The following is a 25132-nucleotide window of genomic DNA, read 5'->3' as shown; positions in this document are numbered from 1 at the left end:
CATCCCATTTGTATTGGAAAGAGAGGAGCTGGGGGAAGCGCGAGACGAAGGCGCAACAGAAAGAAAATGGGTGTTAGGAGGAAAACTGAGTTTGGGAGACTTTTTTTTCCAGCTTCCTTTCCAAGACGTTTTCTTTGCTCCATTTTGCTCCTCCCCCTCCTCCCCGCCTTCTCGGCCCCCCTCCTCCGCCTCGCGCGGTAATGGGAGGTTCCTAGGCAGGAGAAGCAAAAGAAGATATTGTCTGCGAGTTCAGTCATCCAAAAAAGCTTCTTCCATATGGAGGGACCGGGTGCGCCCGGCGCGGCGTCCCCTGCCTTGTCCTGCTGCCGCCGCCGCCGCGGGCCCCGCTTCCTGCCGCGGGGACCCTGAGCCCGGCCCGCGGTGTCAGCCGCGCGCGCGCACACACACAAGCGCACACACACACACACGCGCGCGCGCACACACACACACTCACACACACACACTCACACACACTCACAATCACGCCCGCCGCAGCCGCACGCGCCCGCACGCGCCCTCGCTCCCGGCCCGCACTCCGGGCTCCTTTGTTGCTCCCGCCGCGGCGCTCTCCGGTGCTGCGCGTTGCTGCGTGTCACTGTGCGGGTTGCGTGTCCGCGCGGTGCGGTGCTGTGGGGCTCTCTCCGCGCTCACCACGCTGGCCCCGGGCCGGCTCTCCCTTCCCAGGAGCCGGCTGCACCAGAGGTGAGTCACGTCGCTGAAGTTTGTTTTCTTTTCATAAAAAGTTGTGTTTATTTGTTGGTTTGGGGAGGGAGGGGGCGGGAGGCGACCGCAGGCCAGCGAAGCCGAGGAAGCGCCAGCGGGTGGCTGATGGGGACACGCGGGGAGCCGGAGCGGGTCCGAGCGCTCGGCCCGCGCGGGTCTGGCGGTGGCTGCGGCCGAGGCGGGGCGCACCGGCGCCGGGACGAGGAGTGGGGACGCGGCGGGCCGGGGGGTGCCTGGGGCGCCGCATTTCGTTCCCTGTTCCCTGCGGTGCGGGCTGGCCGGTGGCTCCCGGAAGCTCCTGGGCTGGAGGAAGCTCAGGGATAGCCTCCCAAACTTCCCCGAAGGTTGACACCAGTGCTCTGGCTCCGTGCGCCGGACCACGGGGAGAAACCCACATGGGGAGAAGCCCACATGGGGATTGACAAACACACAGAACCACCCAACACCAGTTTGGTCTTGTTAGGGGGTGAGGGTTTATGGCATTGGCGTTTAAAATGAGCATCCCCAGCTGTAGGGGTGGAAGGGACGAGGCTGCAGTGGGGTGTCCAGAGGTGTCTGTGGGGTTGGGGCAGCAGTAAAAAGGAGTGTGTGTGCGCGCGCGCGCTCGCGCGCAGCGTGCTCCTGGGGTTGTGCTCTTGGAGTTTTTGTTTGTATAACTGTGAGAAGGTGGGGCAATGAACCGCTGAACAAGTGGGAAGGGGCTGTGGGGAGGGGCCAGGAACCTAGGAAGAATTTTCTGCCTGGGTTTTGAAGGCCCTGCTAAACCCTTCAGGATGCCCGAGGTTAGTCTGCTCCAGGTGATGGGAGAATTTTGAGGGGTGGTGAGCAGACAGACCAGAGGAATTGAAGGTTTGTTTTATGGAGTTTGTCTTGGGGATGGGGATGGCAGTGGCAGGGTTACTTGAATGGTTATTGTGTCGCTCCAGAGATGTGGCAGTGAAGCTAAGAATACCCAAACCGCACACCAGCGGTCCTAAACAGGCACTTTCTGGGTGTGGTGGGGTGTTCCGCCCCTCCCCCATCCCTTCTCAGCTGGTTCAGATGGGCTCACAAGTTTTTGGCCCAGAGTTAACCTCCTTGAGTGGACTGAGTGAAAAGCATATTTTGGTGTCAGGCCCTTGTGCCACCCCCAAGTGCCCTGTACCCTGCTCCTATTTGTCACCTAGTTCTCTGTTGCCCAGAACTTTGCAAATATTGGCCATTGAACAAATGTCATTTTCAAAATTCTTGAATGCACATACATTTCTGATTTATCCCACAACTGGACCCTGAGTCGGCAGCCCAGCTCTGTGATGGGGTTTGTGTTTTTTTTCACCCTGCTGGTTACAGCTAATAAATTAATCCCTATTCTCTCAAGGGCAGTATAGACAATATTAAAACAGGGTCTTGGACTGAGGTGGGGGCTGGAGGGCTCAGTACAGCTGGGGGAACTGTTTTCTAAACTTTACTTGAAGTGACTCTGAGGCAGCAGCGTGGCCATTTTGAGGTGTGTAACAGGTTACCCAGGAACGTTTCTGAGGTCTTATAATTGGCACTTTTTAATGGTCTGGTAATTGAAACCCAGAAAGTTCCCATGGTAATCCTGAAGCACCTTGGGGTCAGTGGGATAGAGGCAGGGAGGGAACAGCAGTGGAGTTATGATTTTCTTACCAGATGAGTCTTTGAGTTTATGGAAAGAGGTAAAAATGAAAGAAGTAGGAGTTACCTTATTGTGCCTCTTTGCTGACCCTGTCTGCCCCCATCTATCACCTAGAGTTTGGCCCTTCAGGTGGCTAGAGAATGTCGACACTACGTACACATTCTGAGGATTGTCTGAGGTTTGAGATGACAGACACTGTCCCTTTTGTCCTCTTTCAAGAGATCTCAGAGAGTAACATTGGGAGAGACATTTTCTTAAGAGAATTGCCTAAACTACTGGAGTTGGCTTTACTTGGGAGAGGAGGTTGATAGAGGACAGGATGATTGGTTCCTTGACCAAGGACCAAGTCTGGGAAGAAGAGGGTGGGGGGGCGGGATGAGGAGGGTGTTTGTTTTTAATCTAGAAATCCGTGTTTACCAAAAGCCTTCCTCAATAAGGCTTTTGCCTCCTCAACCCCCTCAGGGTGGTAATGGTAGAGAAAGGGAGGACCAATACCGGAAGCAAGGCTTAAAATCAGCAGAGAGCTATTGATTGGTTGGCCAACTTGTGCTAAGAGGGTGATTTATGTTCCTTTCCATCGTCCTACAAATTTGGGTCCAGAGATTTTCCTGACTTTGAACTGTTCTTTCAAGTGTTTGGGCTTCCAGCCCTCTTTAACAACTTATCTGTGGTTTCCATGCCCTAAGAAGGAGTAGGAGATTTTACTCACGAAACAATTCCGTTGGCTTCCTGAGGGAACCCCAGGGTTTAAGCAAGGAGGGTGAGAAGTGAGCCTGCTGGTCACAGTCTTTCACAGGCCCTAGAGGGTCTGGGTTCAGATTTCAGCGAAGACACTGATATGATTCATGAATAAGGGTTTTTCCCTCTTTGTCTTTCAAACAAGTGAGAAGAAACCAAAGAAACCCCAAGTGCAACAGATAATTACTATCCAGTACTTTCTGGCCTCTGAATAAGAAAGTATTAACCTGGCACCAAAAGATAGTATTATGCCTCTGGAGTTTGCTTTCTTTCCTTCAAACTCCAAACTTTCTTGCTGTCAGGAAAAATAAGAAAGAGGGGGGAAATGGAAATTGGAGAGGGAGAGAAAAGAAAGTGATTTTTTAGATTTTTAAAAATCTGTTTACTTTAATATATGGAACTTCTTTGTCATCTCCATACTTCAGTACAATAGCATCTATAGTACATCAGACCCAGGGCTGGGAGCATCTTGTCCCAGGAGAATAAGCTTTCTTAGTCCAAGGGTGGTTCTCCAAACTAGCCCTGCCCCCATTTTTAATTATTGCACAAGCATCTACTAATAAAGAAACTTTTTGAAAATTACCTACAATCCCATGCTATAATACAACTTGTGTTTCTTCATCCATGTGCGTAAATACTTTTCACGTAGTTGTGACAGCCCTGAAGCTTCTCTTATGTTTTTGACCAAAGACTCAGAAAACAGGTATGTCCAGTCCTTTTGCTATTGGTGGGAACGACCAAATCCTAAGAGTGCTCCCATATGAAGCCCTCACATGTAATCTTTTCGTCATTTATGAGGCTACATTAAATATTTGGGGGCGCGGGTGGGGGTGGGGTGGGATGAAGAGTGTGTTTGCTTTTAATCTAGAAATCCGTGTTTACCAAAAGCCTTCCTCAATAGGGCTTGTGCCTCCTTAGACCCCTCAGGGTGGTGATGATTAGAGAAAGGGAGGAGCAATACTGGAAGCAAGGCTTAAAAGATGCAGCTCAAGTGGCACTGCCCTGACGATTAGGAAACTTGGGTTGGGGCCTTGGCTCTGCCTGTGGACTCCATTCACACTGGTTCAAACCATTGAGCACAGATCTCTGCATCTCCACTGCCTCTGAGGTAGACTCCCTCCCAAGCTCATCTAGTCTTTCCTGCTCTTCCTTTTATTATTCCACCATCCACACCGTCTCTCGAGTCCTGCTACCTCCACACTTGTTCATGCCCATCACAGTTGTTGCTGACACGTGGCTGGACTCTCCTCTGTCTACCCCACCCATCTCCCATCAGTCCTACAAACAAGTTACCACCCAGCTCAAAAACAGTCGAAGTTTACAATCCAAACTCCTTAGCCCTCTCATAGGTGGCTCCGTCCCACTGCATGGTGATGGCACCGCCCTAGGAGCCTTCTGCTCCAGCCTGGCCTGGCAGTCTCTGGCCCTGGACTTTGCTGGGCCCATTTCTTGCTTACTGCCTTACCCCAAACCTCTTCCCAGGAAACCCACCTTACTTTGTATGAAGCCAGCTAAGAATGTGCTTTTGAGAGATATTTGGGGAATATTGATGAAAGGGGGATGCTGGATGCACAGGTAATGGTTCTGTAAGGTCAACAGATTGTTTTCAATGCCGTCATTGTCCTTCATCCACTTTTCTCTTCATGTCTAGCAAGGAGCCAGGTAACTGGAGATTGAAGGAAGCCTCTGATCTTAGAAAAACTGCTTTTTCTTTGTTTTCTTTTGCATAAAATGGATTAACAAGGAATCACCCCGGTTTGTAGCAATGCTCCTTATAAAAAGCAAATACTTCAGAAGTGTTTGTTTATCTGCTTGTTCAAAAGATGAGACACTTCTCTTTTTCCTCAGTCCCAGCACAAGCTTCCTGAAACCCGTGACCCATGAAGTCTTGTCGACACTCACACCGGCTGATGGCAGCAGCAGCAACGAAATAGAAGAAACAGGTGAGGTTTCCTGCCCACAGTCTAGCATCTCTGGCCTGCAGGGTCCGTCATTTTTCATGTTTTGTGTTGCCACTTGAAGATGGAATGTCTCTCCTCATTTGGTATTGGAAGGATCCAACTGAAGTGGGACTGGACTAAACAGTGGTGGCCTCTCTCCCCGGGGCTGGCCACGTGAAGCCCCCTTTCCCTTAGGCACACTCCTGGACATGCTGCATGCAAACCATTTCCTATGGGATTTGGCATCTAAGACCGCTGTGGAAAAGTCCTGCTTAGGTTTGGGCAAGGAAAGCCCTGTGTTTATGTCTCTGTCAGCGGTATTACAGCGAATGCCTTGTGATCCGATGTCCCGGGCAGTGTTTATCTCACAAAACCCAGAGGGATTCTGTGTCGTTCCATCTTCTGAAATAAAGTTAGGAAATAATTTCTCTTTTCCTAATGGTGAATTTGGCCTTATCTTCAAAGAAGGCCTTTGATGTTCAGGACAGGATTCTCGGGCAGCAAGAGGAAATCATAGGAGAAAGATCAGAGCCAATAATACACAGTCAACTTAACTCGGTTGCCAGAGAAAATGTTGAGGAAAGTCTCAACTGGTCCTCCTGGTTAGTAAGTAGCAGGAAAACACACAATATGGCCAGGGTGAGTAGGATCAAATTTAAAAAGAATGCAGAAAGAGCTGAGCAGCAGCAAGTGTGGCAAAGGAATGTTTATTCTCCTCTGAAATGAGTTTGGACAGCCTTGGACAAGAGGAGGAGGATGACGTGCCAGACTGGAGCCTTCATCCCCTCCACAAGCTTTGACTGCGTACTTGCTGTGAACCTGAGCCCGGGCCGTTCAGATCCCATTACTGACGGGAAGGGAAATGCAGAGCAGGGGAAGGGAAATGCAGAGCAGTGCGACCCACACTCTAGCGACCCAGCACACAGCCTGGCCGGTGAGAAAGGCTGCCAGCCTCTCAGGCCGCATCTCACAGGCACAGAGCGGCGGGCAGTGCCGCTGTTCCTTCACCTCTGTTCATCCTGATGTTCATTACTTTTTCCCTGAAAAATTACCTTTCCTTTGCAGACTACGGGCTGAAGTACTCTTGACACAGGAGATGTTAAGTTCAGAGTAGTTGTGTGTGTGTGTGTGTGTGTGTGTGTGTGTGTGTGTGTGTGTGTGTGTTTAATTTTAGGAAAGTTAAAAACTAGAATCTCTGCATTGATACAGAATCTCAGAAATGTGAGTACTAGACACATTTCTAAAACCAGTTACTGAATACCTTTCAGGGAGAAAAGGAGAAATGTGCCTTTTCTTTCCTTGTCCGTGTCAGATTTTAGTTGAGAATTCTAGAAACACGGGCCTGATTTCAGCTTTTTGCCTTTCAGTCCCATTGCCCTTGGCTCTGCTGTCCAGGGTAGGTTTGCCTGGCTCTGAAACCATTCCCAGAGCAGCAAGTGAGGGGACATTAATTTTAGGGACAAATAAAAGCCGCTGGGCCCTGCAGTTGCCCAGGAGCCTCCTTGGCTGCCGAGAGGTAGCCTGCGCCCAGGATGGGAGGCACAGGGAAGAGGAGGAGTGTCTGTGGAACCCGCTGGCCTTGGAGGCCCCCAGGCGGGCTGGAACTGGATGCTTGAGGAGAGCCCTCCCCCACCTTCCCGGGCTCTGCCAATATGTTTCCAGATTCGTCCCAGTCCCGGGCCTTTACTAGTCTGAACTTACCTCACATTACAGTTCCAGCAGGTTTATTAGGTATGGGTCACACTTAATGGGAGAGGAAAATTGGGGGGTTCTGGCTTTACGACTTTTCTGTGAAAGCAGACGCTGCTCCTAATTATTTCACAAGTCCTCCCCCCCCCCCCCACATGACTCTCTCTCTGCTTTCTGTCGGAAGGCGATCCCCTCACAGTGGTGTGAGTGTGGCCCTTCCTTTTTATGTACCTGTGCCCACGCGGAGGGGGTTTCATAACGCAGTCCGTCAGCACAGTGAGCCCACGTGAAGTGATGGAAATTCACAGCTGTGTACCTCTGTCATTATGAATGGATGTTTTGTAGGGAACGAGTTATATAAAATCCACGGTGTTCCAGCCACGTGTTAGATTCTAATGGCTCTTGCAACGTGCAGGCCCTCGAAGCAGTCACCTGCAGCCCTCCCTCGCCGCCCTTGGTGGTCCGCCATCGGGAGGGCTGCATCAGCTCCAGGTGAAAGCCCCTCAGTCAGGTGCTCTGGGCTCTGTACAGAGCCTTCTGTGGCGGGGATGGAGGCTGCGTGGTCAGGCCTCGCTTTCGCCTGTCTGGACGCTGGCAGCTTGCCAGCAAGGTCCACTGGGTGGTCTCTGACAAAGGGAGAGCGGGGAGGGAGCTTGGCTCTCCTGCCCAAAGGGAACAGCAAGGTTGGCAGCCAATCCCTGTCACTGAAACACCACAAAGGCCTTGAGTTTGGGTGAAAAGAACCGGACAGGTGGCTGAAGGCAGGATGGGGATGGAGGCGTTTTTGTTCCTCTGAATTGACAAATGAAGGCTGGCGTTGATGTGGCGAACATCTCCTGCCAGAGGTGAGCACACAGGAGCAGCGTGTACCCTTGATCATGGGAGGGACGAATTATCACCCTGTCACTCAGGGAGCCATCAGTGGGCCTGGAGGGCAGGCTGAGAGCAGGAATCTCGGGCCAGAGTGGCAGCACCACCTGCCTCCGTCGTCCTTCCAGGGATGTGGAGAATGACGGCTGCCATTTAGGGAGCACCCACTGTGTGCCCAGCCCAGTCCCCCGCAGTCCCAGGAAGATGGGCACAGTGGTCCTATTCTGCAGGTAAGGGAGCTGAGGCTTCAATGATTGTAATGACTTGTTCTGGTCACACAAGATTTCATTGCAGGGCTGCTGACTCCAAAACTCAGGCTTGAAAGGAAAAATAACTGCCCAGACAATCTCTCCCCCAAAGTAGAGCTCCCTTAGCTTAAGGAGAACTGCTCCTTTTGCAACAAAAGCTAAGGGTTGGGTGGGGCCCTTTACCGACTTCCCAGGACGATAGCTGGAAGGTTCTGACTGCTCCGGGGAAGCAGCACCAGGAAGCCAGGCTCTGTGGTCTCGCTGGGGTCAGACTTTGCCTCCATCTTGGGTCTCATCTCAGAACATGGCTCCTGACTTTTTTTTTTTTTTTGCCCCTGAGACATCATTCGGATTGGCTATCTGGAGCTCTGCTTCACCACAGATGCCAGCTGAATCCATTGCTCCTCGGTCTGCGAGTCTGATCAGGCAGGTGCTCTGTGCCCTGGGTGGGGTGAGGGCGGGAAGGCGTTGGACGGAGCAGAAACCTCCTGCTCAGGAGAAGTGGCAGCTTGTGCAGAAAAACACCCTGAAGAAGGACTTAGCGGCTCTGACAGACAGGTAACAGACAGGAGGTGGGGCCTTCCAGGCAAATACCACAGGGCCCAGCAGGAAGAATTGCTCAGGCAGTTAGTTACCTGCAGAAGAGCAAACAGACCTGCCCTCCTTCCGGGCCGGGGGAGTGGAGATGTGGCTGCGAGGCCATGGAGTTCTCACAGCTCCCTGGTTTCCTTTCACAAACATGGAAAGCCTGGAGCCAGGATGTTCTGGGCTCAGGCGGGAACACAGGACACTGGCCTTAAGGCAATTATGTGACCTCTCAGTTGGGTGACTGAGGAAGTCATGGGAACTCTGCCTCTATTTCCCTGTCTGCACAAGCAGTCTCCTCAGAGCGCTTAGGAGGCAGCGAGATGGAGCAAGAGGGCACTTTGATTCCAAGTGTCCCTGCCCACCACCAAGACCCCAGGCCTCTGGCATCTGTGCCCACCGAGGCTGAGTTAGGAGACACGACATTCCAGGGAACCAGAGTCAGAGTCTGGGCACAAGGGCTGCATCCGCCTCTGTTCTCTTTTCTACGGAGGAACCTGGGCAGAGGCAGTGGGGTCCTATCACAGAGCCCCCATCTCCCCACCCCCAGGCCCTGCAGCTGACTCGCCTTCCCCTCTCCTGCTGTAAGAGGCGGTGAAGGGCTTCAGGGTCCTGGGAGAGTGGGGAGAGGAAAAGATCCCACAGTAGGAGAATCCTGGTTAACATTCCTCTGAGAGAGGAAGGAACAGTGGGGATTGGGGCTGTCAGGGGGACCCCAGCTGAAGCACTGAAGTCTGAAGGGAGCCTTATTAGGAAAAGGGTGCAGAGTGGAGAAGGATGGCAGACCAGGAGGGAGCCACTTCCAGGCTGGAGATTGTGGGGCATCCTGGTTAAGGGGGGACTCCAGAGCCAGACAGGCATGGGTTTGAACCCTGGCCTTGCCAATCACTAGGTGTATGTCCCTGGGCTAGTCACCTGAACTAAAACAAGACCCTGGTTTTTTAAGATTGTTGCAAAGAGGAAGCAAGCTACTGCATAGAAAGTGCGTGGAATGCGTGGTGAGCATTCAGTAGAAGGTGGCTGTTCTTAGCGAAGGAAAGAAAAGGGAAAAGGGACAGAGTGAAAGGCGGGTTATTGGTAGGTTGGGCAGCTAGAGGGATGGGTAGGTGGAAGGCTGTGCTGATGGAACCCCCACTGGCTCAAGGTCTACAGAGACAAAGGGATGAGACAGTGGGGAGAGAGAGGAGCCCACCGTGCGCAAGGCCAGCCCTGGGAGCACCGTGAGGTAGCAGTCCTCAGACCTGGCCACTGGAAAAGACTTTCCACCCTTTTCCTCAGCTTCTCCCCCAATTCAGCATCGTCCATGCTACCAGTTAGGCCACAACCCTGCGAGTCACCTTTGACTCTGTTCTTCCCTCATATTCCACTTTAAATTCGCAAATTGTATTGGCTTTGCCTTGAAAATGTATCCAGAATCCAGCCTTCCATTGACATTGCCTACCTGGACTATTGCAGGAGCTTCCCAAGTGTTCTCCCTGCTTCCAAGTCCCCAGACCTTTCTGGCCCGTAATCTGTTCATAGAGAAGTCAGGGTCAACCTCCGAAAGAGAAGCCAGAACTCTCCATGGTGCCCTGTTTCCTTCAGAGAAAACTCCAGACATCTAGGTGCCCTCAGCCGCACCCCTCTGTCCTCTCCTCCCTCTCCTCTGTCTACTCCCTCTCCTCTCTCTCCTCCCTCTTCTCCCCACCACCCCGCCCACTCCCAAGGCCACACTGGCCTCCTGGCTGCTCCTCCAACTAGCTGAGCAACCTCCCTTCTCAGGGGCTTGCACTTGCTTTGCTCTCTGCAGGGAAGGCTCTTTCCCGCTATCTGCGCAGTCCCTCCCTACTTCATTCAGCTTCCTGACTGCCCTCTATTAAGTCGCACTCCCACCCTCATTCTCTCTCCCTTCAACCGAACTTATTTTCCTCAACGTTATCTCCCAACATATATCTCTTTGTTCATTTGCTTATTGCTTGCTTATCCTTTGTAATAAAAGACCCATGAGATCAGGGACTTGGTTTTGTGCCTCACTCTTTCCCCGGTGCCTAGAATAGAATCTCATATGTACTTGGTGCTTTATTTATTTATTTATTCATTCATTCATTCATTCATTCATTCATTCATTTATTTACTAATCTTCATGGATCTCCTGAATCTCAAAAGGAGTATAATGAGTTTCAAACAAAATGAAATCATTACAGGCAGAATTATGTAAGAACACTGCATCTGGGAATATGTACTAGTGTATGAGGTACGTGGGAGAGAGAATCCTAGTAATGTTCGTGTAAAGCCGGGAAGCAGTGTGCTGGGCCGCAGCAGACGCAGCCCAGTTCCTCTCCCTCCTCGGGAGACTGACTTCAGCTGCCAGTTGTTCCTTTTGTAAGGGGAGTGTGGGAATGGATGCCTCCCTGGCCCTTCCGCATCGCTCACTCAAGAAGAATTTGTTGGACACCCACTTAAGCCCAGTACTGTGCTGGGCCTGGCTAGGAAATGCAGCGACACCCAGCCCATCCTCTCACTCCACCAGGAGTAAATAGTCCAGCTGCTCAGCTGGGGCGTCCTCAGTGCGCCTGGACCCTCCACGGCACAGCCCTTCCTGCTAGCACAGTACCCGGGTTGAATTGGCGCTCTGCTGAATCTGGTTTGGAACCACGAGCCAGGGGCATGAGGAACATGGGATGAATTTAAGAATAGTCCAGTCCTCACACACGTGAGGACCTGCTGGGGTGAGGCCCATGCTGGGCACACAGGCCACACAGACGCCTGCTGTTGGGGAGCTGACAGGTGTGGAAGTACAAGGATTTGGGGAGCTGACAGGTGTGGAAGTATAAGGGGCAGCATGTTTGCATCTGCCTGAGGGCATATCTTACTTCAAATTGCATCTCAGTCATTTCTAACTTGGTTCTAGATTTGGAAGCTGAGAAGGAATAAAAATAGGGATAAAGATCCCAAGAGGTTTTGTGCTGACACAAATGTGTTTGAGAAAGTACACTACCACAATCCTCAGATCCAAAATCTACAGCACCTCAGGGAGCTGGTAATGGCCCAAGCTGCCTCCTCCAGCATTTTCTTTTAACTTAAAAAAAATCAATAGCCTTTTTAAAAAAGCATTTTTAGATTTACAGGAAAAATTAAGTGAAAATTACAGAGTTGCTTCACACCCTTCACTCTGTACCAATTTCCCATATTACTAACATGTTGGTGTAGTAAATTTGTTACCACTGATGAGTCAATGTTGACACATTGTTATTAACTAAAGGCCGTAGTTTACATTAAAACTCACTTTTTGCATTGTACATTCTGTGGGGTTTGACAAATGCACAATGACAGGCATGCACCATTACAGGATCATACAGAATAATAGTTTTACTGCCTAAAATCCCCTGTGCTCCACTCTCCAACCTTCCTTCCTTCCTTCCCTCTCCAAATCCCAGGCAACCACGGCTGCTTTTACTGTCTTTGTAGTTTTGTCTTTTCTAGAATGTCATATAGTTTGAATTACGCAATATGTAGTCTTTTCAGGCTAGCTTCTTTCACTTAGCCGTCTCCTCGAGTTTTAAACATGACCTTCCCCCAACCCCCGCACGCGCACACACACACACACACACACCCATCCATTCTACTCTTGGAGCAAGGGCCCAGCAAAGGAGGAGCCCAGCGCCCTATGCTGAGACCCACCTGAGCAGAGCCTGCAGTGCCATACCTTTTTCTTCGCCCACTGAACAGGCCCGGCCCTGGTGCTACTGGAGTTTAGCCCAGGCTGGTAAACTGTCAGGAGCTGCCTGTGTTTTGGTTCCACATCTGGAAGTGTCAGCTGTGCAGACCTTCCCATCCCCTTCCCGAGTAGACAGGAGGAGCACGCGGGCTGTTTGCCTTCCTCCTCCGTAGTTTGTTTTACTTGCTGTGGAGCGGTGGACCAGCCGTGGGGCAGCGAGCTTCCGCGGGCAGCAGCCCTCCTCCCCACCACATCCTGTGCGGGCTACCTGTCCCCCAGCCTCTCAGGCCGCTGCTCCCCGCCCAGCCCAGTCCCAGTCCCAGTCCCAGCAGTGTCTGTGCTGGGCCTTGGGACTGGCTGAGCCCTGGGGCCTGTTTTGTGGTCACTGGGGAGAAAGACTCCCTCAGATGCAAAGAGGTTGAGAACATTTCCCCTGCCCAGACATGCTGCTTTCTCCAGTCAGCCTCACAAACTAGGATTCCGGGGGAGCGTGGGGGCAGGAACCTCAGCGTGCAGCGCACTCAGCAGTCACTCTAGACGGCGAGGCTCTTTGGGGGACAGATAGGTGATAGTGATGGATTTTATCACCGGGGCAGGAGAGGCTCCTCCAGCCCCACCCTAACGCTGGGCCCCGTTAGGAGAAGGGACGTGCATGTAAATGGGGGTCGTGTGTCTCCTCTGGTGAAGCCAGGCTGGAAATTCCCAGGGGCTGGGGAAAGGTGGACTAGGCAGAGGGTTCCAGCCCTGGGGAGCAGGGACTGAAGTTTAGCCGCTTCCATTGCTTCCTGTTTGGAATAAACACAGAGCGGAGGCCAGCTGGTACCTCCTCACGCTGCCGGACACCAGCCAGGTGTGTCAGAGTTCAGCACGAGGAGGGGGGAAGCCTCATCGGCCCCTCGGGAAGTGGACATTCCATGCCGATGACCCAGATCCACACCTCCTCCTCCTCCTCTGCTTTGCTGTCTTCCCCCGGCCGGCCTCCCATCCGTGGCCTGACCACGCTCACAGAGCTCTGGGCCGCCCCTCGGTGGCCCTACCTCGTTGTCCCCCTGTAAGTGGAGGCTGGTAATACCTGTCCCAGGGTTGTCACTGAGACGGTGAGCACTAACGCAGTGGAGAGTTGGAAGCTCTTTAAACTCTTCAGGGGAGGCCCTCTATAGGCCAGCGGTCCTGGCTTTTGTTGTTAATGTTGGAATCAGGTTAGGCTTCCTGGGTCTAACTCCGGAGTCTGACCGTCGGCACTTCCAGAAGCCTTGGCCTTTGCCTCGGTTTGTCTGGGGAGGCAGAGGGTAGAGAGCAGCCGACACCTGTGAGTGTGAGCCCTGCGTTCCTTACAGATAAGTCCAGCCTTGACCCCAAGTCACCTCCTCACAGCCTGTCCGCAGGAGGTGCAGTGAGAGTCCTGAGAAAGAATCCCAGGCTGGCTTCGTAGGTACATGCCAGGCAGTGTGTCTAGGCACGGGGCCCACATTCTCGGAACCAAAGATAAATACGTGCTCAGACAAATCATTTCTTTTTTCTCTTGATTTGGGGATGGGGGATGTCTCAGAAAGACCTTCATAAATAGCCTTTATATTTGTAAAATGTAAATATAAATATAAATGTGGCGCATTTCAAAATTGCCTTCAGCATAAAGGATGGCATTCTGCACAGCGGGGCCATGCCAGACGTCAGCGGTGTGGCCGCTTGTTGGAGCGGATGCCCAGGAGGCCAGCGTGGGCCTCGCTCCTTCGGGAGGATTGGCTTGGGCTGAAGGAGCTCTGGTGAGCTGGGTCTTCTCTCCGTAGAAACCGGCGCTGGGTTCCAGTTTCACCCACCGCCAACCTGCTCCGCTCTCCAGAGAAAGCAGGCTTCCGTGACAGTGGAGCGGGGCTCCTTAGTAACGAGGTTCTCTGTGCTCCCAACGCCAGGGGGCGAGGAGGGGTACATGCCCCACTGAGGGAACCTCAGGCGGGCAGAACGAATCTCCCTCACACAGGAACTGCTGATGCCCTCGGTCTGGATGGGGGAACACAGTGAGACCTGCTTTCTTCCCATCTCTCCTAAGATGAGGTGTGTTACACTCCCACTCCCGGGCTGGGGCGTTCCGGCCTGTCCCCCTCGCGTGGAGAAGACCACCTGCTGAAACTCTGGACCCCCTGCACCGGCCTCTCTTCGGTCACCTGAGGTTTCACGCTGAGCTGTTTCCGTTGTTCAGATGCCCAGCAGGAAGCCTGCAGAGAGCAGCACTGCACGCTCGCCAGGCGTTTTCCACCCGGGCCCAAAGGCACGTCCGTAACATTAAAGAGTGGCCCGGTCAACTGCTCAGCCAGCAGATTCTTGAGCACTGAGCCGCCTGCCCTCAAGATACTCAGATCCAAGCAAGGGGGTCATTCCACGTTGAATTGCATGCCCTTCGTTCTCTCATTACAAGAGTAGGTGCTGGATGGTCACCTTTATTATGATCATGATTGTTACTTTGGCTTAGAGAAGCTGCTGATTTGTAATTATTTCCCAAAAGCCCATGTTCTTGGAAGACTGGGCTCCTTAGAGTCTTGTCTCTTACAGTATGTTTGAGAATTTTATAGGTAGAGGCATGGAGGCCCAGAGCAAAGGGATGGTCTTGCACCTGGGCCTCAGGCCCGTGCACGTGGTTGGTTCTGCTGTCGAGGAAACGCCAGCCAGAGCTGGGGACCTGCTGGTGAGATAGGCCCAGGGTTTTGGGGAGGCCCATCGGGACAGGGAAGCCAGGACAGGGAAGCTGTAAAGGAGGCAGGGGCCTGGAGGCCGGGGGCCTGGAGGCAGCCCACTGCTCCCGAAGCTGAGGCAGAGCCAGGGAGAAGGCCCCTCAGGATCTCTGGCTGCGGCCAACAGTCTCCTTTCAGGGGTGGGGTGGCCTCTTTGTCCCAACACTGGGGAGCACTTGAAGGTCAAAGAGGGGGTACACTACCCTCACCCACCAGAACCAGGGCACCCCCTGAAACCTGCCTGACAGTGCTATTTGGCCTAGCTAAGAAGACACTGGGCAAAAGGGGACATCTGTAATACTTTCAACATTAAAGAGACTAATTCTTTAAAAAGAAGATGTTGGATAAGTGGGTGATAGTGGTGGTGGTGCGGTGGCGGGGGGGCAGTTTGGAAGTTGGTGTAGGATTAGGAAGCTTCGGGAGGATCTTGCTCTAGTTATCCTATTGGGGAAAAATTCATTATTATCTGTTATCTAAAAGCTCAAACACACAAAAGCTGAAGGAAGAGTATCACAAACCCAATGTACCCATCACCCAGATTCAACCATTGTCAAGGCAAACAGAAGGGCTCTTAAAGTACTGCTTTGTCTTCGTTGCTATGCTGTGTGTGCCAGATGGAACCGGATGGATGCCACCAGGCTACCCTTTGCTAAGCAGTGTGTCCTCCCGTCTCCCCACCCCTCCTCACAGCGGCCTGGGAAGGACAAAACCCCCGCCCAGAACACTCGGCTCAATTTGCAATGGTTCCACAGGGCACCCAGATGTGTCTGTGCTGCGCCCTACCAGGTGTTGAGCTGGTAGAGAACGCTTGAACTTTATCTTTGGATTCCCAGAGCCTCCTACGGAGTGGAGTTCAGTAAGTGCTTATTGACTGGTAAGGCAAGTGACTCCATGAGGGGTGTGTCCACCTGGGCAGCAGGTTTAAGGACTGTGAGGACTTAGTTCAGCATTTGGGGAGAAAACGGGGCAAATGGTGGGATTCAGAGCTGAGTAAGCGGCCATCGTCTAACCCTGCAGGGTCCTGGGTGGGCGAGGCGTTGGGTGTGGTCATTCTGCAGGGCAGGGGCTCCTGGTTTCCCCGGCGGGGGTTGGGGGGAGCGGACAACGAGAACGGGAGAGCCGGGTCAGAGCTGCTGTCTCAGGCCTCTGCCTGCCCTGGGTGTGGTGGGACAGGACTCTGAGGACGGAGGCCCCAGCTCCAGACCCGTTTTTCTGGGTGGCCACGAGCAGCCTGGGAGCCACCTGCTTTGCCAGGGTCCGCGTGCCATCCCAAGTGCTGTTTTATTCATTTTGGGGTTGGCAAGGAGCAGGCCCTCCAAGTGTGGGGAATGCAGTCCGCTTCCGGCCTTTGCAGCACTGGCAGCTCAGGCTGCTCTGTGTCCCTCTGGGCAGAGGTGAGGGTGGAAGGGGGCGTCCGAGGAACATGAGGGGAGGTGCTGCCAACACTTGCCCTTAGATCTGACCTTGTGTGTAGCCAGCAGGGGCCTCGGGCAAGACATCGCAGACCCCGGGGGCCCTCCCACTCCCTGCCTGGTCTTTTTCAGTTAAAACTTCCAGTCCTGTCCTCCCCTCCCATACTCGCACGATGTGTGTGTGAGTGTTTTAATTTTTATTCTTGGCAGAAGTTAAGACACAAAATGGATTTGGAAGGAGATGAAACCAGTCTGGGTATATGTTGGGCAGCGGCAGCTTCATTCCTGGAGTGGGAGGGCCGCAGAGCGGGGAGGGGCTGGGTGGGACCCAAGCCTCTTGGGGGGTGGGGTGGGGGAGGGAAGCTGTCTCCTCTGCAGGAGGGACCCAACTGAACGGGGACTCCTTAGGGAAGGCCGGAAGCTAGGGGCTGAGCTGTTAACCCTTTGGGATGTCAAAAAGCCATCCAGTGTTGGCAAAGCCCTCTGGTGTGAGGTGGGGCTAAGTGGACCTGGGACCCCTGGCTGGCCCACACCTGTTTCACTTCCCGGTGGTCCCTGAGCCCCTGCAGACTGCCTGGCTTTGTTAAGGAAATCGCTGGTGGCATTTCAGGTTTTGATGTGCAAGCTTCAAATGTGCATATGCTTGGAAGACCTCTAGGCTCCTGCGAACCTCCCAGAGGTTGGTGGCCTTAGTCAGCAGGGGTGACAGGTCCAGGGACCTGTTTGTGTTTCCTTTGCTGCTCTTGGGCCTGTTGGGCCTGTGGTGGCTTCTGCTTGGGTTTTTGTTTTTATTTGTATGTGAAGAGGAGAAAACGAGGAATCTAAAAGTCCAGAAAATATCTGGGGAAATCTGAGAGAAGCTTTGAGAAAATGTTTTATTTCTTAAAATAAATGTGTGAAACTAAAAATATATAGCTTTAAGAATGACAAGAATTTCTTCAAAATAATATAGTCAGGACCATTTTTATGTATGCAAAACTCTCCGTTCCAATCATGGTATCCAATGCAATCAGGGCATGTCTGGCAGAGGTAGACATTCCTAATCAAAATAACCCCAGGTCCAGAGCAGAGGCAGCCCATGCTGCTTCCCAACCCTGGCGACACATCACGGTTTCCAGGAAAGAATTTTAAAAACACTGATTGATGCCCAGGCCGCACCTCCGGAGGTTGTAACTTAATTTGCCTGCGGGGCTGCCCAAGCACTGGTGTGCTTTGGTGTCCACAGATGATTCTTCTATGCAGCCAGAGTTGAGAACCTACCTCCTACTCCTTGTGTAAGAACAGAAGGAAGATGAGAGAGGCCAGATTCAGAAATGGAAGAATTTTATTGTCTCTTATATGTGCTGGTGCATATAACTTGAATCCAGACTCAAAGTGCTGCTACCAACTTTTGGGTGGGATTTCAGAACTCGGACCTCAGGACTGACTCTGGGCGGGGTGGGCAACAGCACATCTGCAGGAGCTGGACGCACTGTGCATTGTGGGACTTGGCCAACCCAACCCTCCTGAAATATGGTAGCTAGAACATGACTCCAGTTCAGACTGACTGTTTTCAGGCTCAGTTCCTTGGTTAGAAAACAGTTCATTGTGTATCTGCTTGGATCAACCAAGGACACCAATAGGCAGGGGAAGCAGGCAGCCCTGGCTTTGAATCCTTTGCTTGAACAAGATGCTTCATCTCTGTAAGCCTCAATTTCTGCATCTGTAAAATGGGATGACAATGCTACCCACTTCACAGAGGTGTTTAGAGGTGAGACAAGACACTGCATGAATTGTCTCATACACAGTAACTCAGCAGATGGCCAAAGTCTTTGTTTTGTGCCACCACCGATTATTTCTTCCAGTTCTCGATATTTGCCTTGGTTTCACATTGCGACCAAACCTGGTACGTTACATTCACTAAATCTCAGGGCTTTTAATTACACTTACAAATCAGTTAAATTAGGAAGTTACTAATTTAGCAGGGAAAAAAAAGGCAGTCTTTAAATGTTAATATGCCCAACATGATAATTTCAGCAAACTAAGTACTTGATGAATATTTTATACAACTTACTTAACAAAGTAATTTGATTTGTAAAGGTTATTAACAGAATATTAAATGTGTTTTCATTTTTTCTAAAACACCTGTCCATATTTTGTGGAAGCAACAAAATCTTGGAATTGGGGGAGGTGTTTGTCACCATCCAGAGCAGTTATTTGTTAGAGAGAGAAGCAGGAAAATGTTCAGATGGGATAATGGGCAATGAGTGACGCTTTTTTGGCCCAGGGGGTTGTTGGGAAATAAGGCCTTCATGCCTGTGGGATGTTAAAATAGTGTGTGATGACATAATAATATTTGGGGATAGCTTCTCTTTTTTTTCTTTCAAATTTGCCTTTTTAATTACATGTGATAACATACCCACTTTGAGTATTCCTGAAACGTTTAATATAAAAAGTGCAAATCCCCTAATCTTCAGAAATAGCTGACGTTAACATTTAAGTGTCTCTTGATATTTTCCTATGACAATCCAAATAACTATATACCACATATTTATATGTAATTTTTTATTTGCAAAAATGCGATCATGCTGTTTTACAAATTGCTTTTGGGATATTCTCCAGGAACCTCTTAGGCCACCATTTCCCAAAGTGTATTTGATGAAATTCCCCTCACTAATGGTACTCTGAGAAAAAAGAGTAGTGTGGTCAAATAAGTCCAGGCCTGTGGTCAAGTAAGTCCAGGCCTGTGGTTAAGTGAGTTCAGGCTTCAGTGCATACGCTGTCCCCCTCTTGGTGATTCATGATGCAAAATCACATTTTAAAGGCTCTGAAAAGGCCTGCAGTGAAAAAATTCTAATTAGCTTTTCTTAGCATTGCATTTCCTGAAATTGTTTTTGTTAGCACATTTTAACATCCTGTAGGCTTTTAGAAGTAGTCCTTTTTCAAAATATGCTTTTTCTAGAGAGAGAGGAAGGGAGAGGGATGGAGAGATAGAAACTTCTGTGAGAGCGAGACATTGGCCAGCTGCCTCCTGCACACCTCCCACTGGGAATTGAGCCTGCAACCCGGGCATGTGCCCTGACAGGGAATTGAACCGGGGACCTCTCAGTTCAAAGGTGAATGGTCAACCACTTAGCCACACAGGCCAGGCTAGAACCACTGTTAGGCATTCCTCACCTCCCTTCCACCTACTCCCCCTCCTCCATCTGTAGCCTTGTGGAGTAGGCAGGGGAGAAAAAAAAGCTCATGTGTTAATTTAATCAACAGATACTTACTGCAGTCCTACTATGTGCCAAGCACTGTGATGTGACAGATGCTGGGGCTACAATAATGAGCAAGATAGCAGGCTCTCTTCGCTCAGAGTTGCGCTTCCCTGCAGCACCATTCTGGTGTTAGTCATAAGCAGGATGGGTTGCACCTGGGAAAGGCAGACCTCAGCAGGGGACCCTTTGCAGCTGGTGGAGCTGGAGCAGTGGGTAGAATTATCCCCGCCCCTCTGGTCCTGACCCTCCCTCCTCAGCCTGTCCGGATCCCCACACTTTGCTCCTGCTATAAATAGAGGTGCTGGCAAGCGTCCATGTGTTTGTTTTCCCTGCGTGTGCCCGCCCGTGCACCCAGGCCACTGCGCTTCACAAGTCGGGGAGAGCTAACAGGAGTTGGGGGCTTCCAGCAGAAGGCAGAGGCTGACAGACGGACTGGAGCATGCTTCAGGCTTCCAAATTGGTATTTATTTTAAGTTTTAGTTGGTTTAAAAGAGCTTTGTAATTGAGAAAGATTGAGGGTGGGTGGGGGACGGAATGTGTATATTTAGGGGTCAGGGAGGTGGTGAAGAAAGTGTGTTTGTATGAGGTCAGATGGGAAAGAAAGTAAACTGTCATGATTCTAGAGCACACTTACCAGCTGGAGCTGGAGCGGATTGCCGGGAGCACACGTAGGCCTGCACGTGTGCGTGTCTGTGTCCTAGAGGCAGTGAGGCCCAGAGCAGGAAGCTGGACGGCCCAGGTGGGGTGTCTGGCCCCGGAGGTATCACCTATTCTCTGACCTCTTTTGTTGAAACACCAGGAATAAATCTGCAATAAGGATCAGACTAATGAAAATATGGGGTGCTCCTAAAAGTACCCCTGAAGGGGCTATTCAAATGAGACGCACGGCTGTCCTTTACTGAACAGCTGCTTTGTGCCTTTGCGCCGTCATCACTCTGGACGTTGACTAATGTAATCGGTTTTCCTTCGACATCCTGTGAGGTAGGTGGGGTGTCCTTTGTCAGTGGGGTAGCTCCTGAAGTCCCGGGTGAGGTTTCTCGCTTGCAGGAAAGTCCAGGAGAGGTATGGTCCCTCCAGCGCAGTCACATACCAGCTCCTGGGCTGCCTTCTTCAACAGTTCCGTCATGTTACCCCAAGGCTTAGCTTTTCGCTTGAATGCTTCAGATTTCCTGCCCGCATGCATGAGCCTGTTGGGGGTTGGAGTGTGGGTGCTGGCGTGCTGGGGTGCTGGGGTTAGAGGCAGTTTTGCCTGACGTTTGAATCAGCCCCAGAACCAGACAGGCAAGAAGCAGCAGCCTGATCTCCATTCATTCTGGGTCCCAGCACCTGAGACTGGTTTGAGTCATGCGGAGGGTGAGGGCGTGGGCCTGGTGCCATTGGCAGCTTAATCACCATGAGGAAGGGGCATAGAAAATGACCGCAGGTGACAGCTTAATTGGAATCGGTGGCCATTATGTGACCTAGCAGAGTACATCAAAGTAAGTCTTTAACCCCCCAAAGCATCCTAAATGCCCAACTTGTACTAAGAAAAAGCTCCCTTTTTTGCTATATGACTACAGCTCCTGTTTGGCTCGTCTCTGCCATGACCTTTCACCTTTGTGTCTCAGGTCCTTATTTGTTCACTCAACAGGAATTTGCTGAATTACCGAGAACTGTGTTAAGGCTAACGATGCCCTTGTGAATAAGATCATCTCCGTTCCCAGTCCCTGCTGCCCTTGGTCTAGCACAGCGGTTCTCAACCTATGGGTCGCGACCCCTTTGACGGTTGAACGACCCTATCACAGGGGTCGCCTAAGACTATCCTGCATATCAGATATTTACATTATGATTCATAACAGTAGCAACATTACAGTTATGAAGTAGCAACGAGAATAATTTTATGGTTGGGTCACAACATGAGGAACTGTATTTAAAGGGCCAGAAGGTTGAGAACCACTGGCCTGGCAGTTCGGCCAACTGTGATAATTCCTGTGATGGTGCGTCCCCGGGGGACGGGCAGGCCTCCGGGGGGACAGAGCTGGACCCTAACCGCTGCCTCGCAGAGAGCAGGTGCTGGGGCTGCCTGCGGAGCAGAGCAAGTTTGCTCAGTGCCCACCTCTATGTACTCATTCCCCGCCACCCGGCTTGGATGCTCCAGCAGGGAGAGCTGTGTCCTCCTGCCTCCTCCGCTGAAGGAGAACCTAAGCCAGGTCCCTGAGGGAGACAGGGAGGAGCCGGCAGACACATCGCCTTCCGCTCACGTCCTGCTTGGCAGGGGAAGCCACCCAGACTTCCAGGACCAGACAGGGTTAGGCTGGGAAATGATTTTGGAGGTAGGTCTTCACAGCTTAGCAAACATTCATTGAGTATCTACTCTGTGTCCAGGAGAGAGACTTGTTAACAAGTAAGTTACTATATAGTGAGAAGTGACAGTGACAGAGCTGAGGCCTCGGGGGTCCTCAGAGGCTCATGTTCACTGCTGCCTTTTTCCTGCCTTCACTGATGTTCTTTGATGCGTCTCCCAGGACTTTGCTAGGGAAGAACCTGGGTGATAGGAGGATACTTTTAGGCCTTTGGAAAGGGCTATATGGGGGGGACTGGCCTGTGCCGAGCGGTGTGTGCCCCTGTGAGTGTGCCCCAGTGTGTGACACGTTCATTCTGTCATTCCTCTGATGCCTTCCTTAGTGGTCTGGTTCCTTGCCTGTACTTGGTAAAACCTGCAGTTTATCTTTGACTTTGATCTTTTCTCCAGGCCATGCCGCATTTTAATTTCGGTGCAACAGAAAGGTGTGGCAGAGCTGCACGTTCACTAGGTTCCAAGGTCTTCAAGGACAGGGAACTGTGCCTAGATTTCCTCTACGTCCCCGCCCCCCTCTGTACGCGCGTGGATGATCTGGGGAAAATGCCTCCCCTTTGGTTGTGTGTATGTTACACCCCAGGTCCTTGCTACCTGGGATAATACACCTGCTTCTTCCTGTTGCTGTCAGTGGGCCTGTCAGGTGGTCTGTGCCCAGACTTCTGCTCCCTGAGCCGCTTACGATAGTCAGGTGTGTGTTCACACAGGGATCGCAAGTGGGATCGGTTTCCTTTGTCCTAAGACCGTTGTTGGCAAACTGAGGCTCGCGAGCCACATGCGGCTCTTTGGCCCCTTGAGTGTGGCTCTTCCTAAGCCTAATTAAGTTAATAACAATGTACCTAACTATATAGTTTAAGTTTAAAAAATTTGGCTCTCAAAAGAAATTTCAGTCATTGTACTGTTGATATTTGGCTCTGTTGACTAATGAGTTTGCCGACCACTGTCCTAAGAGATAGGGCTGTAAGCTGTCGGGATCTGCCTGAAGTGCTGCTCAGGCCCTGGGTCAGGTGTGTTTCTGGACCTTACCTATGCTGCCTACCACTCGAATGAATTCCTTTTGCATTGGATCTTCTGCTAACCATGAGCACCAGAGTGCCGGGAAGTGGTGCTCCGTTTTCTTTGCGGTCCCTGTTACCATTTTACTTCCTTGTGTACCTGTTGGAGGTAGCCCTGGCCAGAGGCTGTAATTGGAAACAGGTGGGTGGGAAAGAGCAGGTGGATTGGCTGCGGCTTTGCACCTTCACTGATGAAGTCGGGGCTGGGAGTGGGGGTCAGGGATGGACTGGGGTGTGCTTTCCTTTCTATAAACACTTCATAACTTCTTGTCCCAGACGACCTATTGCTTGATGGGATCTTTCCTCTTTCTCTCTGAACAAGTAGAGACACTATGGAGAAATTATGATTATTATCATCATCAAATGAGTGTGGAGAGGGCATAAACGGGGTGGGGGTTGGTGGTGGGGAGAGGTTATTAGCTTAAGTGATGTAAATGTTGACTAGTGTTGGATAGAAATTGAGAGGCTAGAGACTGAGTCTTGCCACAAACTTGGGAACACTGTATAGCGCTCTCCAGAGACCTCCTGTCCCCGGGCTACTGTGAGGGTCTGTAAAACACTACAGGATGCAGGTGTTCCTGCTTTCTTTCAACAAATATTTCTTGAACTTTTGATGCATGTGTGTAGGGCAACAGAACCAGGCCATTGCTTAATTTTGTACAGTTTATAAGGAACAATGAGCAGAGAGATGATATCATACGTGTCTGGAGTTGTTAAAATGCAACGTGCCTTTGTCTTAAGGGACATTTAAAGCACACCAGGTGGCAATGCCCCGTGTGAAATTAGACCTCAGGTGAACGGCTCATGGTCAAGTTCCATCACACTTGTTTCCCCAAATTGCATCACTGCTATGTGCCAGGATGCTTTCACGTGTAATCCTATTAACTCTTTTAAGCAGCTCTGCAAAACAGGTGTATCATTCCCGTTTTGCAGAGTAAACTGAGACTCAGCACTTCAGTGACTTGCCCAAAGCCACCTTCTATCCCGGGTGGAAGTGGCGGAGCTCGTGTCCAAACCCCAGGCTCCCGATCCTGCTGAGTCCCAACACTGTCACTCAGCAGAGAACTATGTCTATGACAAAAATTTGAAAGGTGTCCTAAAATCCTTATGTGATAAACCATCAAGGAGGGTTTTGATAATCTCTTTCCCCATCTGTAAAGTGGGACAGTAATGCTCCCTGGGCTGTGAAGATGGAAGTGACAATGTATGTGAAGCCCCCAGCACTGGGCATGACACATAGGAGGAGCTCTCTGCTCTCCATCCTACCCTCCCCTGCTCTCTCTCACTCAGTGGCTTTCTTATTTCTCCTCCTCCCACCCTGGCCAAAAGCTCAGGTTCATGCTGGCCAGGTGATAACCTAATCATGGTATAGTCCTAGGTTAGATTGCCCACAGTCCAGTGGCTGCAGGAAGCCCCAAGTCTCAAGCTTAGTTGGATGTTTGTTCTGGGAGAAGACATAAGAAGGAAAACAAAAAAGGTCCTTGAATGAAACCCCAAACCATAGAAGCACCTGCAGGGACACTGACCTCCCTCAGGCCGCTAGGCCCCTCCCTCCAGGGCTGCCTATACTGACCGAGGGGCCATTTGGTTTTGAAAAATAAAAGCCACAGTTACAGTCATTTCCTTCTAGGAAACCCCCTCCCTCAGGTCCCCCATTGATAACAATGTGTCTCCATGTGTCCCTCCTATATGTCCATGGTTCAGGTTAACATCTCTTCTGAACCCTGGATTTCTAATATGAACAAACCCTTCACTTCAGCAGACACTGAGCCCCCAGGATGTGCCAAGGCTTTTTGAGGTGCTGGGTTGACACATCCCTGCCTTCAGGAAGTTCATCGTAGGGGTAAGAGGGAAGAGATAAGAGGCCATTAAAGACACGTGGTCAGATCCATAGGTCACTGTGGAAATGTGGGAGGTCTGCAAGGTGCTGTGGAAACTGGCATGAGGAGCAGTCCTGGGAGCATCAGAGTTCCTCTGATGGGATGGAGGGCGAAGGAGAAGATGGTCCTGGTAGAAGGAAGAGAAGGCGTGAAAATGCCGTGTGCCCAGACTTGACTGCTTGTGGGAAGAAGACATGGGGAAGGTGGACTACAGCCAGTTTCAAAGAACCTGGAGGGTTGTGCAAAGGAGTTAGAACTTTATTTATTCACTAGTGGCCCAGTGCACGAAATTCATGCACATTAAAAGGGACTTAATTAGAGGAAATGTTTTAATATTGCTATTTGCCCTTTCT

At 51.2% G+C, this 25132-nt stretch overlaps 1 protein-coding gene across 6 annotated transcripts in view; it reads left to right on the top strand.

Moving 5' to 3' along the window:
• The first annotated feature begins 207 nt into the window (after positions 1-207).
• The window catches only part of BOC (BOC cell adhesion associated, oncogene regulated), a 71123-nt gene continuing 46198 nt past the window's right edge, over positions 208-25132 (top strand). For 2 of the 6 annotated variants that reach the window (XM_059687832.1, XM_059687828.1), the window contains exons 1-2: positions 208-702; positions 4949-5043. The gene's annotated coding sequence lies outside the window, so the exon portion shown is untranslated. Of the gene's footprint in view, positions 703-4948; positions 5044-7640; positions 7830-19845; positions 19970-25132 lie in introns of those variants that run through there. The other 4 variants (XM_059687834.1, XM_059687831.1, XM_059687829.1 and 1 more) reach the window with 4 other exon arrangements.

Source organism: Myotis daubentonii, chromosome 3, assembly GCF_963259705.1.
Source record: "Myotis daubentonii chromosome 3, mMyoDau2.1, whole genome shotgun sequence".
In the NCBI taxonomy this organism is placed as follows: Eukaryota; Metazoa; Chordata; class Mammalia; order Chiroptera; family Vespertilionidae; genus Myotis; species Myotis daubentonii.
This window is presented reverse-complemented; position numbering and strand designations above follow the sequence as displayed.